The sequence below is a fragment of the Musca autumnalis genome, unplaced genomic scaffold (assembly GCF_047663935.1).
Source record: "Musca autumnalis isolate F117 unplaced genomic scaffold, ASM4766393v1 scaffold_10, whole genome shotgun sequence".
NCBI classification, from domain to species: Eukaryota; Metazoa; Arthropoda; class Insecta; order Diptera; family Muscidae; genus Musca; species Musca autumnalis.
Window position 1 is genome coordinate 476,985 of NW_027411645.1, and position 14,374 is coordinate 491,358.

Below are 14,374 nucleotides of genomic sequence, written 5' to 3' on the forward strand. Positions count from 1 at the left end.
AGTCGAAATTCTCTAAGTATTGGACAGATGCCCATGAAGTGATTCAACGTTTCAATTTCTCGCATATTACAGATTTTGCATTCCTTGTTCGAGTCTTCCGAATCAAATTTATTGTATCCGAAGGGAATCATTCCACTACGTGCTTTAAAAATCCACACCAGTTTTTCATATGAATATTTTTCATTAAGGTATAGCTGAGCTCTTCCAGGATTAAGGGACTTGTAGATACGCAAGCTTTGACTATTTTCCATTCTTCGCAATCGTTCTTCATATAGTTCAGATTTCATATTACTTAACTAGCAAATGCCCGCTACTTCGTATGCGGAAAGGAAACGAAATATATATAAACAATATTTAATACGGGAATGGTGAATACTGGAGATTTTGTTGTACTAAGACCTATTTTTATTACCAATATTTTTTCGATTCTAGTCAGAATTAAAAAAAAAAAAAATTGCCGTATCGCATCCCTACACAGCTACCATATTTTTTTTTCGAATTTCCAAAACTACGTATCATATTGCAAATTTCAGATTTGACTCCTGGTTTTACCCCTTCATTAACACAGCATTCTCTTCCAGTACGAATTTCCAAACACTAAACTTTATCTCACCCCTTCACAACAAAAATCACGCACATTCACAATTCAAGGTTCTAGCTTTAGCGGTTTCGCCCAGAACCCGAATAGGTCCGTTAAATTTTCGGCCACGTTTTCGTATATCCCCATATAACGGTACCTCTCGACTTAGTGTATTTTTAAAGAAGAACAAATGTATGTTGTCCAATTTTCTTTAAATTTGGACCTTGAATACTCAGAGGATATAGAAGTTTAATTTAAAAAATCTCCACTTCAATCCACTTTTACTAGAAGAGATATTTTGAAGATTTAGAGTATTTTGAAGATCTTCTGCACATTTTCCAACCGAAATTCGGAATTTGTGGCATGAAAGGTTAGAAAACTTCCACGGTATGTCAACAGTATATAACGGAAAATGTTTTGAAGGCATTTCAATTTAGGATTTTTTAATACCTTCTAGTTAACAAAATTGTCGCATTGGACCACGTTTTCAAATTTACCTACCAAAGCGGTCAGAACGAACAACATTTTTTGAAAAGATGCATCACGTTTGACTGCTTAATTTCATTACATTATTTAGAAACTCCTTGGCGTTAACATCAAATCAATGGGGCAATATTCAGTACAAATTTTCAAACTCAGAACTTTGTCTCAAACTGTAGAGCGATCTTCATAACAAATATTTTTCAATTTCGTATTTTCTTGTACAAATAGCGTATTTTTAAATTATATAATCCCAGCTTTGTTCCTACACCCAACACCAGATTTAGTACCTTAACTATTTAAAATGGTTTTGGTATCAACATGTTACCCAACTTTTCCTACACATAGGTAAACGTTTCAAAAATTACTTCCTTATATTCAACATATATCCTAACCCCAATTCAGTTTCCAGTTCCCCTGAAACCCATTTGAGGACTATTTAGTAGTTTTTGTATAAATAAGTACGAATTTTCAAAACCTCCTCCCTACCTCCACTCTAAACACCAACTGCTAATCTAATACCGAATTTCAAAATTCCAGTTCTACCCTTTACAAAATCACAAATTGTACAAAATTCTATACCATATAGCATAGTACGATTTTCCAAAGCTACCTCCATATCTCAATTCTATTTTCCAACAGTAACCTTAATTCCAAATTTCAGGATTCCAGCTCTTCAAATCCAACTCATACTAAACTTACTACCATATAGGACTATTCGACCTTTGGTACATCTTTCTTACTCTTCATCAGTGACCCCCATTCCAAATTTCAGGATTCCGGCCCTATTCGTTAACCCATACCCAAATTGTATTATATTTATTTTATTTATTTATATTTTATACCAAATTGTACTAAATTTAGTACCATTTAGAACTTTTCGTGCACTTATAATTCGAATTTCCAAAAACATTTCTTTCTTACTCTCCACCAGTGACCCTAATTTAAAATTTCAGGATTCTAGCTCCATCCGTTCACCCAAATCCAAATTGTACTAAATTTAGTACCATTTAGTACTTTTCGTACCCTTATAGTTCGAATTTCCAAAAACCTTTCATTGTTACTCTTTATCAGTGACCCTCATTCCAAATGTCTGTATTCCAGCTCAATCCGTTCACCCAAATCAAATCTGTACTAAATTTAGTACCATTTAGTACTTTTCGTACCCTTGTAATTCGAATTTCCAAAAACCTTTCTTTTTTACTCTTCATCAGTGACCCTCATTCCAAATGCCTGTATTCCAGCTCTATCCGTTTACCCATATCCAAATTGTACTAAATTTAGTACCATTTAGTACTATTCGTGCACTTATAGTTCGAATTTCCAAAAACCTTTCTTTGTTACTCTCCATAAGTTACCCTAATTTCAAATTTCAGGATTCCAGCTCTATCCGTTCACACAAATCCAAATTAGTACTTTTCGTACCCTTGTAGTTCGAATTTCCAAAAACCCGTTGGTACATCTTTCTAGCTCTCCATCAGTTACCCTCTAGCTCTTACCGTTTGCCTAATACAAAGGGTACCATATTTAGTACCTTTTAGTACTTTTCGTACACTTCTAGGTAGAATTTCCAAAAACGCAGCCTTATCTCACCCCTACACACCAACAGCAACCTACACCCAAAATTTCAACTGTCTAGCTTCAGCGATTTCGTCTGGGCGCTGATGAATCAGTCAGTCAATCAGTCAGTCAGTCAGTCACTCACCTCACTACTCTTTTATATATATAGATAAATTGCCACAGAAGTCATTCCAGTTAGCAAAAGAGTGTGTTGACTGTCACCATTGTTGGTTAAACGTTTGAGACAGTGTGACCAATTCTTTTGCCCAAAAGGTATTTTTGGATAAAGTGAGCTCCGATAACCGGTGCGGAAGTCGGTTTTGATTGTACCGAAACAGAGTTCTTCCTATATAATCTAGATGTAAACCCATTGTATAAATGTGTGTGTCTTCTACTCCGGTTTCCAACATAATTATATAGTTTGGTGTGAAACTTGGGACTCGCAAAATTCTCTTGAGGAAGTATCTTTGTACAGCATTAATGTCGTTGAAGTACGAGTATCCCCAGACTTGGGCTGCATACGTTTGTATAGATCTGCAAACAGGTAAAAATAATTTCCATTTGGAATTCATGTTCACGTCTAATCTTTCCACGAATTGCTTCCATGTCGAGTTTATAGCGTTTTTTGCTTCATTATTCCTTGTTAGTATATGCTTGTTGAATTTCATTTTGGGAGTGAAAATAACTCCTAAATATTTGAATTCATTCGCAATCCTTATTTCCATGCCGTTGTAGAACCATTTTTCATTCTTACTTAATCTTCCACCATTTCTAAATACCATAATTTCAGATTTGGTTAGATTCACCACCAGACTCCACATTTTGCAATAGTTCTCTAATTTGTTTATCATATTCTGTAGTATTACAATATCATCTGACAAAAAGACGATGTCATCTGCATATAAGAGCAGTCTTATGTTCAGATCCCCAACAAGTAGGCCACCTTCAATGAAATCGTGGAGGTCGTTAATATATATAGCAAATAATAACGGCGAAAGAAGACATCCCTGTTTCACACCCTTGGTTGTTTCGAAGAATTCAGAAAGTTCCCTTCCATTCCATACTGCCGATTGAGTGTTTTTGTAGATTTTCTCTATCATCGTTGCAAATTTTTGCGATACACCAATTTGAAATAGTTTGTAGATCAGAGCCTGTCTTGGAATATTATCAAATGCAGCCTTGAAATCAATAAAAAGTGCATAAACTTTTTTCTTTTCGCAAAGTTTAATATTCACAATCGAAGCAAGATTGTAGATGTTGCCGATAGTAGAATAGCTTTTTCGGAAACCGGACTGATATTCTAAGAGGATACTGTGTTTTTCTACCCAATCATATAGTCTTTCATTTAGTAACCCCATGAATAATTTCGCAACACAATTCATAAACGATATGCCTCTGTAATTGGCCGGTTCGTTAGGATCACCTTTCTTGTGTATTGGGTATATAATAGTTTTTGTAATCAAATCTTCAATATCTCCTTTGGTATATAAGTCATTATATGAATTTAATAATTGGGTATGAAACTCTTCGGTGCCATTAATAAACAATTCGTAGGGTATTCTATCCTCCCCTGGGGCTTTATTACTTTTAACGTTTTTCAACATTTTCTTCAATTCTGGCATAGTGAAATCCCTATCTAAATCCAAAACTTCTGTATTAGATATTGCGTAGTAAATAATAGAGACTTCGCTAGAATTATTGAGTAAGTTTCATAATATGTTTTGAGTGATTCTGGAGTGATGTTAGATCCGATAAGATTTTTCTGGTTACGAAGTTCTCTCGCAATTCTCCACCATTCTTTAGAGTTCTTAGTATGGTTTAAATTGTTGGCAATGTTAATATAATACGATGACTTTTTAGCATTACATACAGTTTTGTATGATTTTAGTGCAGTTATGTACAGTCTTTTATCTGCTATATCCTTCGTTTTTCTAAATTTTTTCAGCATTTGAAAGCTTCGAATTCTAGCGTTATTGCAAGCATTATCATACCACTTATGTTTTGGTTCAAAAGATTGTCCTCGGTTAAACGTTTTTGGACAGGATTTCTTTATTATATCGCAAAGTTGGCAAAGACTCATTGGATTGATTTCCTCACAATTACGTAAATTTGAATTAAGATTTATTTGGTATGTAGATTTGTCTTCTTCCCTCCATCTAAGCTTAGGCAGCAAGGACATATTTTTACAGGTTTGTGAATCAGCTTCTACATTTATTGTTACTGAGATAGGGAAATGATCTGACCAAATACAATCTTCAACCTTGAATTCAACGATGCTTTCTAGCATTTCTTTTGAAACAGCACAAATATCATTGACTGACTCACCTAATGATGTGAGATATGTTAGTCTTCCCTCTTGGTCACCTTTCGTTATCCCATTCAAATGAGCATACTGTAATCTTCACAAAATTGGACAAATTTAGTACCTTTTTGGTTCACTGTCTTATCCATAGACTTTCTAACGCTATACCCAGAAAAGAATCTTTCTTTATAGATTTCTCCAACATTTTGATTCAACTCTCCAATACGAACATTTAGGTCGCCTATAACTATGGGGTTCTGTATGATTGTATCTTGAAAGTGTTGTTCTAGTTTCCCAAAATCATTTTCCCAAGTGGCGGGTCTGAAATATAGTGGAATTATGGAATATATATTCTCCTTCGTATGTAATTTTACAAAAAGTTGTCCATCATAATCTTCTACCTCGTAAGAAATACCAATCTCTTTTAATTCTTTGCTGATTCCAATTAGAGTTCCTCCAATCGATCTGCCAAATCTATGGATGCGTGACGCGGTTTCGAAGAATAGGTGGAAACCATTGAAGTAAGATCTTGCTCTTTCGGTTTTAGTAGCATCTAAATGTGTTTCCAATAATAAAAATATTTTAAACTGTTTAATATATTTGAAAAAAGAGGGATAAAGATATTTATTTTCGAGGTCATTAATATTGTACGACACAATTGAAACATTCCTAGATTATATTTTATTGGCATTACTTATTAGTTTTTTTGGATGGATTTCTTTATTCAATTCCTCGTATGCCAACGTTACTGACTTTTATTTGGTCACCATATAGTTTGATGAGTTCTTCTTTTCCATCAGTGCTGCCAGAAACAAGTCTATTTTTCAAAACTCCATTTGAACCAACGGCCGTTTATCTTCATCTTATCTTCACGTACCATTATTTTATGCTGTTTACTAATGGATAAAATGTTGTGCTTCAATTTCAAAAGCGCCTTTTTTCTGTTCCTGCTTATTTGGTATCAAGTCACGTTCGATTGATATATTTGATCCGGCCAATTTCTTCGTATTTCGAAATACGTCTTGAAATCCTTGTTCATTTTCGAATTGCACTATGACTGTCATTTTGTCATTTCTATCAAAAACCTTGCTGACATGTTTTACTGTCGGCGATATATTTAACTTTTCTCTGAACAGCTTTTGAACTTCATCTTTCACATTTTTGGCTGTCGGTAAACCTTTAACAAAAAGATTATTGGGTTTAACTTGATTTTGGAGCCACGTTATGTCCTTTTTGTACTGAATGTTTTCTTTTTGAACTTTATCTAGTTCATCTCTCATAGTGGTGCTAGACTCATCTTTTGAATCGATTTAGATCTGTATGTCCGTCCATCTTGTGTCGATCTACACTTTGTAACCTATCTAGAGATCACAAGTCAAGTGATATCGATTTAAAATTCTGCATTTAGTTATGCTTCTCACTAACAACGATATTGAATTTGGTTTAGATTAAGTTGAATAAAAATTTTTGTATGGAATTTAAAACAGTTTTGGTCCTTGTCGCGTTTTTGGGACGAGATTATTATTTTTTTAAGAAGAGGATTTCACCTTTACGTCAACACCAAGCTTTTTTATAACGATCTAAAGTCGCCTAAGGGTCTATCATAAATGGAAGGTCTTGTCGTATTATATTTCTGTAGTAGTTCATTGCTAAAATTTGGGGGCCTAAACCACATGGTTGTAAATAATCATAGTGCTGCTTATCTTAACCTATTCATTTAACATTTTAAAAATGATATGTTTGCCAAGGCCCACTTCATTTCTGATCTCAAATCAAAAGTACTCCTCAAGCTGCTCCGAACAGTAACCAGTTCCAAGGATCTGGGAGTGTTTTGATGCTCCGGGAGCCAGTGGCGTGGCCAATTTCATACATTGAACATGAGAAGATTCTTAATATTTCCAATTGCTAAATTGTGCAAGTTCAAAGCGATTACATGATCCTCCTCTGGACGGTCAGGCAATAAATTTAGACGTATATAAGGTGGAGGATGATACTGAACCCGGTGTCAACTTATACGAACTATATGATAACTGCAGCGAACTTCGAGATGCCAGGAAGACAGTCCAATTGGATAGCGGTTTTTAATAATGCTGTGATTATACAGTTTTACAAGTAATTGTTTCATGGATTAATTTTTATACCCTCCACCATAGTATGGAGGGTATATTAAGTTTGTTTTTCCATTTGTAACGCATTGAAATACTCATTTGCGACACTATAAAGTATATATATTCTTGATCAGGGTAACATTCTGAGTCGATCTGTGCATATACTTCATCAGGGTAAAATTCTGAGTCGATCTGTGCAAGTCCGTCCATCCGTCTGTGGTAATCACTCTAGCATGCACAAATATAGGACGCTGACATTTTTGGGAAAATGCGTATTTTATTAGCAGGCAGGTCAAGTTCGATAATGGGCTATATCGGTCCACCTATTGGTATAGCCCCCATATAACGGTAGCCCCCAATTTACGGTATTTTGATGTTTTTAGCTACATTTTCAGACCGATGTAGCTAAAATTTGACATTTAGGGTTCTTAAGTGTCAATAAAATTATATAACAAAACTTGTGGCCACAGGTCCACGTTTTGGTATAGCCCCCATATAACGGTACCCCCCGATTTCCGGTATTTTAACGTCTTTAGCTAAATTTTCAGACCGATTTAGCTATAATTTGACATTTAGGGTTCTTAAGTGTCAATAAACTTATATAACAAAACTTGTGGACATAGGTCCACGTTATGGTATATCCCCTATATAACGGTACCCCCCGATTTACGGTATTTTGCTACATTTTCAAACCGATTTAGCTCTAATTTGACATTTAGGGTTCTTAAGCGTCACCAATTTTATATAACAAAAGTTGTGGACATAGGTCTACGTTTTGGTATAGCCCCCATATAACGGTACCTCCCGATTTACGGTATTTTGACGTTTTTAGCTACATTTTCAGACCGATTTATATAACAAAAGTTGTGGACATAGGTCCACGCTTTGGTATAGCCCCCATATAACGGTACACCCCGTTCGGCCTGGCCGAACTTAACGCTTTTTTACTTGTTTATTTATGCATTTAATCTGGTCTTAAACAAGTAGCTCAACTGATTTTTGCAAAAAAACCTACATTTCATCACAACTGTTTGTCATTTTTCACTAATTAATGCATGAAAAGTGTTCGTTTTCTGAGTTTGAAAACAATTACTTGTCAAACTGTATATCTGAGCAGTGTAGGCCGGGATAAACATCCTTGGATAAATACATGCAGCAAAATCTTGCAATATGCTCCAACCTTTTTGGTCTGAGTCACACAACTGCGTATAACATTAGCATAATTTTTCTAATGCTACATCTTACAAATTAAAAAATCCCCGTCAAACGATAACAGGATTTTTGTCAGATGGTAGCAACAGCTAACACGAGTTACAGCTCTGTTAATTGAAGACAACTTGGCATAGAATGAAGCAAACGAAACAGGTGCATGTGTTGTATGCGAACTTCGATGGGGAAAATTAAAAAATGTTATAACGAAGTTTTATTTAACAACATTGAAGACAGCAGTGTGAGAAAATATTTAGCACGCAGTCCTAGTTATGTATTGTTGCAGCAACGTAAGTCAATGTTCGTTTGCTGAATATGTTGAATTGTATGAATTGTATGAAACGTTGCAACGTTGGCTACAACATCAACAATTTTAGATGTTGTAAAGACGTTCAGTTCTACAATTTAGTTGAAATTAGGCGCTTGATGTGTAAATAAGTTTGAAGTGGTTAAATGAATTTTGTGCTTTTTGAACGGTTTTGCACGGTTTGCCAATAAATTTTCGTTGGTACACAAAATAACGTGTTGCAATGTAAAATATCTAGAGATGTGAAAAAAATATAGAAAATAATTGAAAGAAAATTTTTGAAGGCGTATTACGTAAGAAAAAATAAATAAAAAATTAACAGAAAATTAAACTTTTTGAAATTGAAAATAATGTGCAGAAATATCTAGAAAAAATTTAAAGAAATGTTTTAATGGCATTATTAAGACAAATAATGATGAAATAAAAAAATGATGAAATAAAATGAAATGAAAGAAAGTAACAGAAAATACTACTTATCGAATTTGGTTGTGATATTTTAATCATTGGAAAATATAAAGGAAGTAACGTTATAATGAAAATGGAAATTATAATTCCAATTGGATACTTGCTCCTCACCTTCTAATCCGCAAAAACGAAAATTATATATTGATGAGTGACTAAAGACTATATTAAGATTCATCATATCTATTAAAGTGTTTTTGCAGCGAAAGTTATACGTTATCACATAAATTTGTAGATTTCTTGATTTTCTTAAACGAAAGAAAGTTTACCAACAACAACATCAAAATAGTCTACAAACAACTCTATAAGTGCATTTGTAAGTGAACAACATCCTAAGCAATTAACCAACCAAATATAAACGGAATCAAAGTGTTGTGTTAAAATCAAGTCGAACTAATTTTGCGTGTTATGAATTAAAAATAAACAAAATGTAGATATGAATCATTTTCATCAAATTTTGCTGGGTATCTCTTTCTATGCCGATTCCGCCATTTCCGAGTATCTGTTGAAAGCAAGGTAGAGCTATAAGTTATTTATTTAAAATTTGGCACATGATTAGTATTCAATCGAATGAGTTCCTATTGGGTAAAGAGTGCCCTTGAAGAAAATTGTGATTATAAATCCACGTTTTTGTAATCTACTTTTTGACATATTTTCTTCACGTGGGGATTATACAAGGTGCCACCGAGTGGAATTTAATGTAGGTTTTACTTGATTTTTTAACTTAAAGAGAGATAGAAATGTTGGAGACATCAGAAACAAATTGGAAAATGCATTTGATATAATGTGTATATTCTCTTTAAAGAACACATTAATGAACAAACCCAAGTGATTAGTAAATATTTTATTCATTATGAATACCCAGCAAAATTTGACGGAAGGGGTTCTTTGCGATGACGTGATTTCATGTCATCTTTTGCATTGGTTCAAAGGAAGTCGTGGAAGATCCGATCTTTTCATTAGGATTTGAACCAATGCAAAGGAAGTCGTGAAAGATCCGATCTTTTCATCAGCATTTGTACCCATTCCATCGATCCAATAGAGATGATGTTTGTGTTTTTATTTACACACCTGTTTATTTTCATTTTGGTATGTTCCAGTACTGCAAAAATCTACTAATTTTTACTATTTTTTCCGATAACATAAAGGAAAAATTGTTATCGTAGTAAAAAAAGTAGATTCTTGCTGTTTCTGGAACAGACCAAAGTTGTTAGAACTGTCGTCGTGATGTTGTTTTACATTTCCTGCATATCAAACAACTAAAACTTCTAAACAATTGGTATTATATGAAGTCCCAACCATCGAGCTAAGAATAGAATCGGACTGCACACATTGCTATTTTAAAAGTTCCCTTGTCTGTTCTAAATCTGACATAGAATGAAATCAATCAAATCTCGCTTCTTGGAATTTGAAAAAAAAAGTCCGAAACGAAAAGGAACAAGAATCTGAAAATAAAGAAGAAACTACTTTTGGAAAGAAACAATTAAAAATAAATTAATTAAGCATAAATGGTATTTTCCATAAAAAGTCTCTCCTCCCCGTTCGTCACATTTTGTTCTTTGATATCCCTAAAGCAAGCCGGGTTGTAGATCCCTACATATTTCCGTCACTAAACAAAAGAGTATAAATTACCAAAATGTTGTTATAAAATAACAAAATTATAAAATAAAGGTAATTTACGAAATAAAAATACTTAAAGGAGTGCATTTGGAGTCCATGTCGAAATCTGAACTGGTGATGGGAAGATAATTGAAAAAACCTTTTGTAAGATGAAAGAATATCAGTTGCGGAGAACGGAGGAAGTAATCTTTTGCGTTGCAGCGGTGGTGATTGCATTGCAATTTTGGATGTAAACTTTTGAAAAACTAAACTGATAAATTAATTGTAGTTATTTCATGAATTCGTTTGAATTAATAAAGAGTTTTGTTTTTCATGAAAACCATATTTCAATACAGCATTTCCATTTTCCAAACAATATGAAAATTTCATGCCAAGGGGATGGTGAAAATGACATGCCAAAGCATTCGTTAAAATGACATGTCAAAGCATGGGTGAAAATGACGTGTCAAAGCATTGGTGAAAATGACATGTCAAATCATTGGTGGAAATGACATGCCAAAGCATTGGTGGAAATGACATGTCAACGCATTGGTTAAAATGACATGCTTAGGATCCAGAAAAGAACGTCATCTTTTGGGGTCCACGCTCATATAAAATTCATCGATGAAGATGCTAAAAAGATGACATGCTAGATCACTTGCACCCATGATTGAATGTCATCTTTGGCATCGAACATTTTGCTGGGTAGTAACATTTATTTTCGGGCTCGACTCCGTCACAAGCCCTGCTGGATGCGTATGTATATAATACCGAACAAGCAAAAAAGTGTCAGTCGGCTTTGCCGACAGATATATACCCTCAGCCAATGTAAACCTACGGACAGATCGAATGTATTTAAGGTCTCTTCTGAATTTTGTGCCCCTTTTGGACATTTGAACTGCCGACACAAATGTTGAACGTTTGTGGGGGAGGTACCATTTTAGAAGTTAAACTAAATTTTGACAAAATATTAGGAGATCCAAAGTTTGGACCAAATTGATTTTAGTGACATTTTTTAAATATTGGGGAGAAGTACCGGAAGTTGTGGACAAGTATTGCCCCATGAAATTAACTTTGGACATAATATGACGAAAACCAAATGTTGGTTGAACAGTTCGAGAGTTATCGTCCTCTCCGACCGCCACATATGGTGACACAGGGGTTTTTTAAACCTTTGGAAATATAGAATTGCCCCTGAAAAAGCTTTCACCGTCGTAATGGAGGTAGCGAATGCAAATAGTTTCAACAAAAATTAAAGTGATTCTAGAGCAGGTCTTAAAGTGAACATATCCAAAATTTTGCGTGAGAGGTACCAGAAGGAGTACACAAATATTGTCCATATTCGAACCTGATCTATATCTGGTAGATATATTAGGATGTGCTAAGTATGGATTACATCGGTCACTCCCTTCAAGTATTACCGTTCGCACAATTTGTCCGAAAATTTTTTAACTTTTGTGGGGGAGGTACCTGACGGAGTGGACCGATATAGCCCATCTTCGAACTTAAACTAAGTTTGGACAAAATAATACGAAGTCCAAATTTGTGACCTAATCGGCAGATCCGTTCGGCCTAATCTGAACTTTTTCGAAATTTTGTGTGGGAGGTACCCGAAGGAGGGGACCGATTGAGTCCATATTGGAACTTCATCTAAGTCTGGTAGAAATTTTACGATGTGCAAAGTATGGATCAAATCGGATGCTTCCTTCAAGAGTTATCGTACGCACAAATTTTCCGAACATTTTCGAACTGTTGTGGGGGAGGTACCGGAAGGAGTGGACCGATATAGCCCATCTTCGAACTTAAACTAAGTTTGGGCAAAATATTACGAAAGCCAACTTTTGGACCGAATCGGTTGATCCATCCGAGAGTTATCGTGCGCTCCAGCCAGACAGACAGACAGACGGACGGACATTGCTCAATTGACTCCAAATTGTCTGAAACACATTTCGTACAAGCATAATGGGGTCTAAAACCATTCTTTCGATGAAGCACATTTTGCCCGTATGAAAGTGTATATGAGTGAATATCAAAAAAATTTAGTTTCCATGAAGCCAAGGTTTGCACTATTATAATACGCGAACTTTTGCAAATTACCAGTAACTATGACCATGGCTAGATCAATTCAAGTGTTTTTGAACAAAGCTCAAAAATTTGGCAAAATATAAAAAAAATGATTAAAATAGGAAAAAACGTTGAAGCTAACGAGGTTTTTTACGTTACTATTTGATTGCTGATTAAACCGTTAAAATGACGGACATATGTCCAAAGTAAAAGTAGAAGAATACAAAATGAGGATTACACTTCTAATGTATCACTTTTCGAAATTTCCACTGCTTCCACCTTTTATGGATGCTGACATTTTGAAGCCGGATTTTAGGTGTTTTTCGTATTTTTAATTTAACTGGAACGCGCATTAGAGTATTTCAAAAACAATTAATTGGATTAAAGTGCTCGCAATTACGCATAATTTGGTATGTATATTGGCTATGTAGCCGACACAGCAGCAGAGTAATCTACTGCCAAAGGCCAAAATTTAGTGCGATAAATTTTTCTAAAAAAACATATTTTTTGGGTACAGTATTTACAATATCCTTTTGAGTGTGCTGGTACCCCGCGATATTTTAGTTTTCGGCGGTCCGGATCATATAAATCATAGATCGTGAAAATCCATCCCCTAGAACGGCGAAAACAACAAATGTTTTTGAAAATATCACGGATTTAGTCGCATTTTCTGTGGATCGTGTTCTTGTCAATGAAAAAACTGGCATGGGAGCTGTATCCGATGTATCCCAAAAATAGTGTGTGATGCTACATCCACGGTTCTTGATGGGTTTGATCGAAATAGGATTAGATCGATGTATTTTTCCACGGATGGTAGTCAAATCGGATGCGCATAAAAAGTGTATGCACTTTGTGCAAATTATAAGCGTTATACCGATTGTTGCACACTAAACTGCAGACGACGCTACATCTTAGCGGCCAAAGTAAATCCTGGCAAATATGTACAAATTAAAAGAGAAGAATTCGCCGTATTGATAAACCGCATGCGCATCAAGCGATTTTGAGGATTTCGCGATTTACACGCATTTCAAATGATACAGTTTTATTAAAGATCATACTGCATTCAAAGGAACCCAACATTTATTTGAACGTTACCCATATCTTCCGCTAGATGTTAGCGTGTACTCGAGAACTGATTAGAATAAAAAACGTGATTTTTCGTGTGAAATTTAACTGAAATAGAAGAATAACACCGACCTAATTTTCTTACATTTTCTTCAACTAACTCACAAAAAAATTGAAATATATTTTCTCTTACAAAAATTTTATAACTTCCCTCAATTTATTTTTTTTTTCTTTTTGCTAAAATGTGCAAACCGCTAAACAGATTTCTATATTTTTGGTTGCATTGAATCGTCGCGATGTTTAGATTACGTACATATTTTTAAAATATTTTTCCGACGCATAAACAGCTTAAATTTTAATAAAACAAGTTGCAAGCAAGCAATTTTTTTAATTCTTTCTTAATTTCCGCGAAAATTTACAACTTTGTCACTAATGTTATGGGCCTCAGTAATCATATAGTACGTAGGAAGCCCTTAATTAACAATGTTTCGCAATATAATGAGTAGCATGGTTTTAAGATTTATTTCTTATTATCAGAATTAAAACCGCCATAACTTTTGCGCGCAACAACCAAAATTAGTATCTCGAACAGATTTGAGAATTGGAATTTTTTTCCCAATCTATGTACCAAAAATATT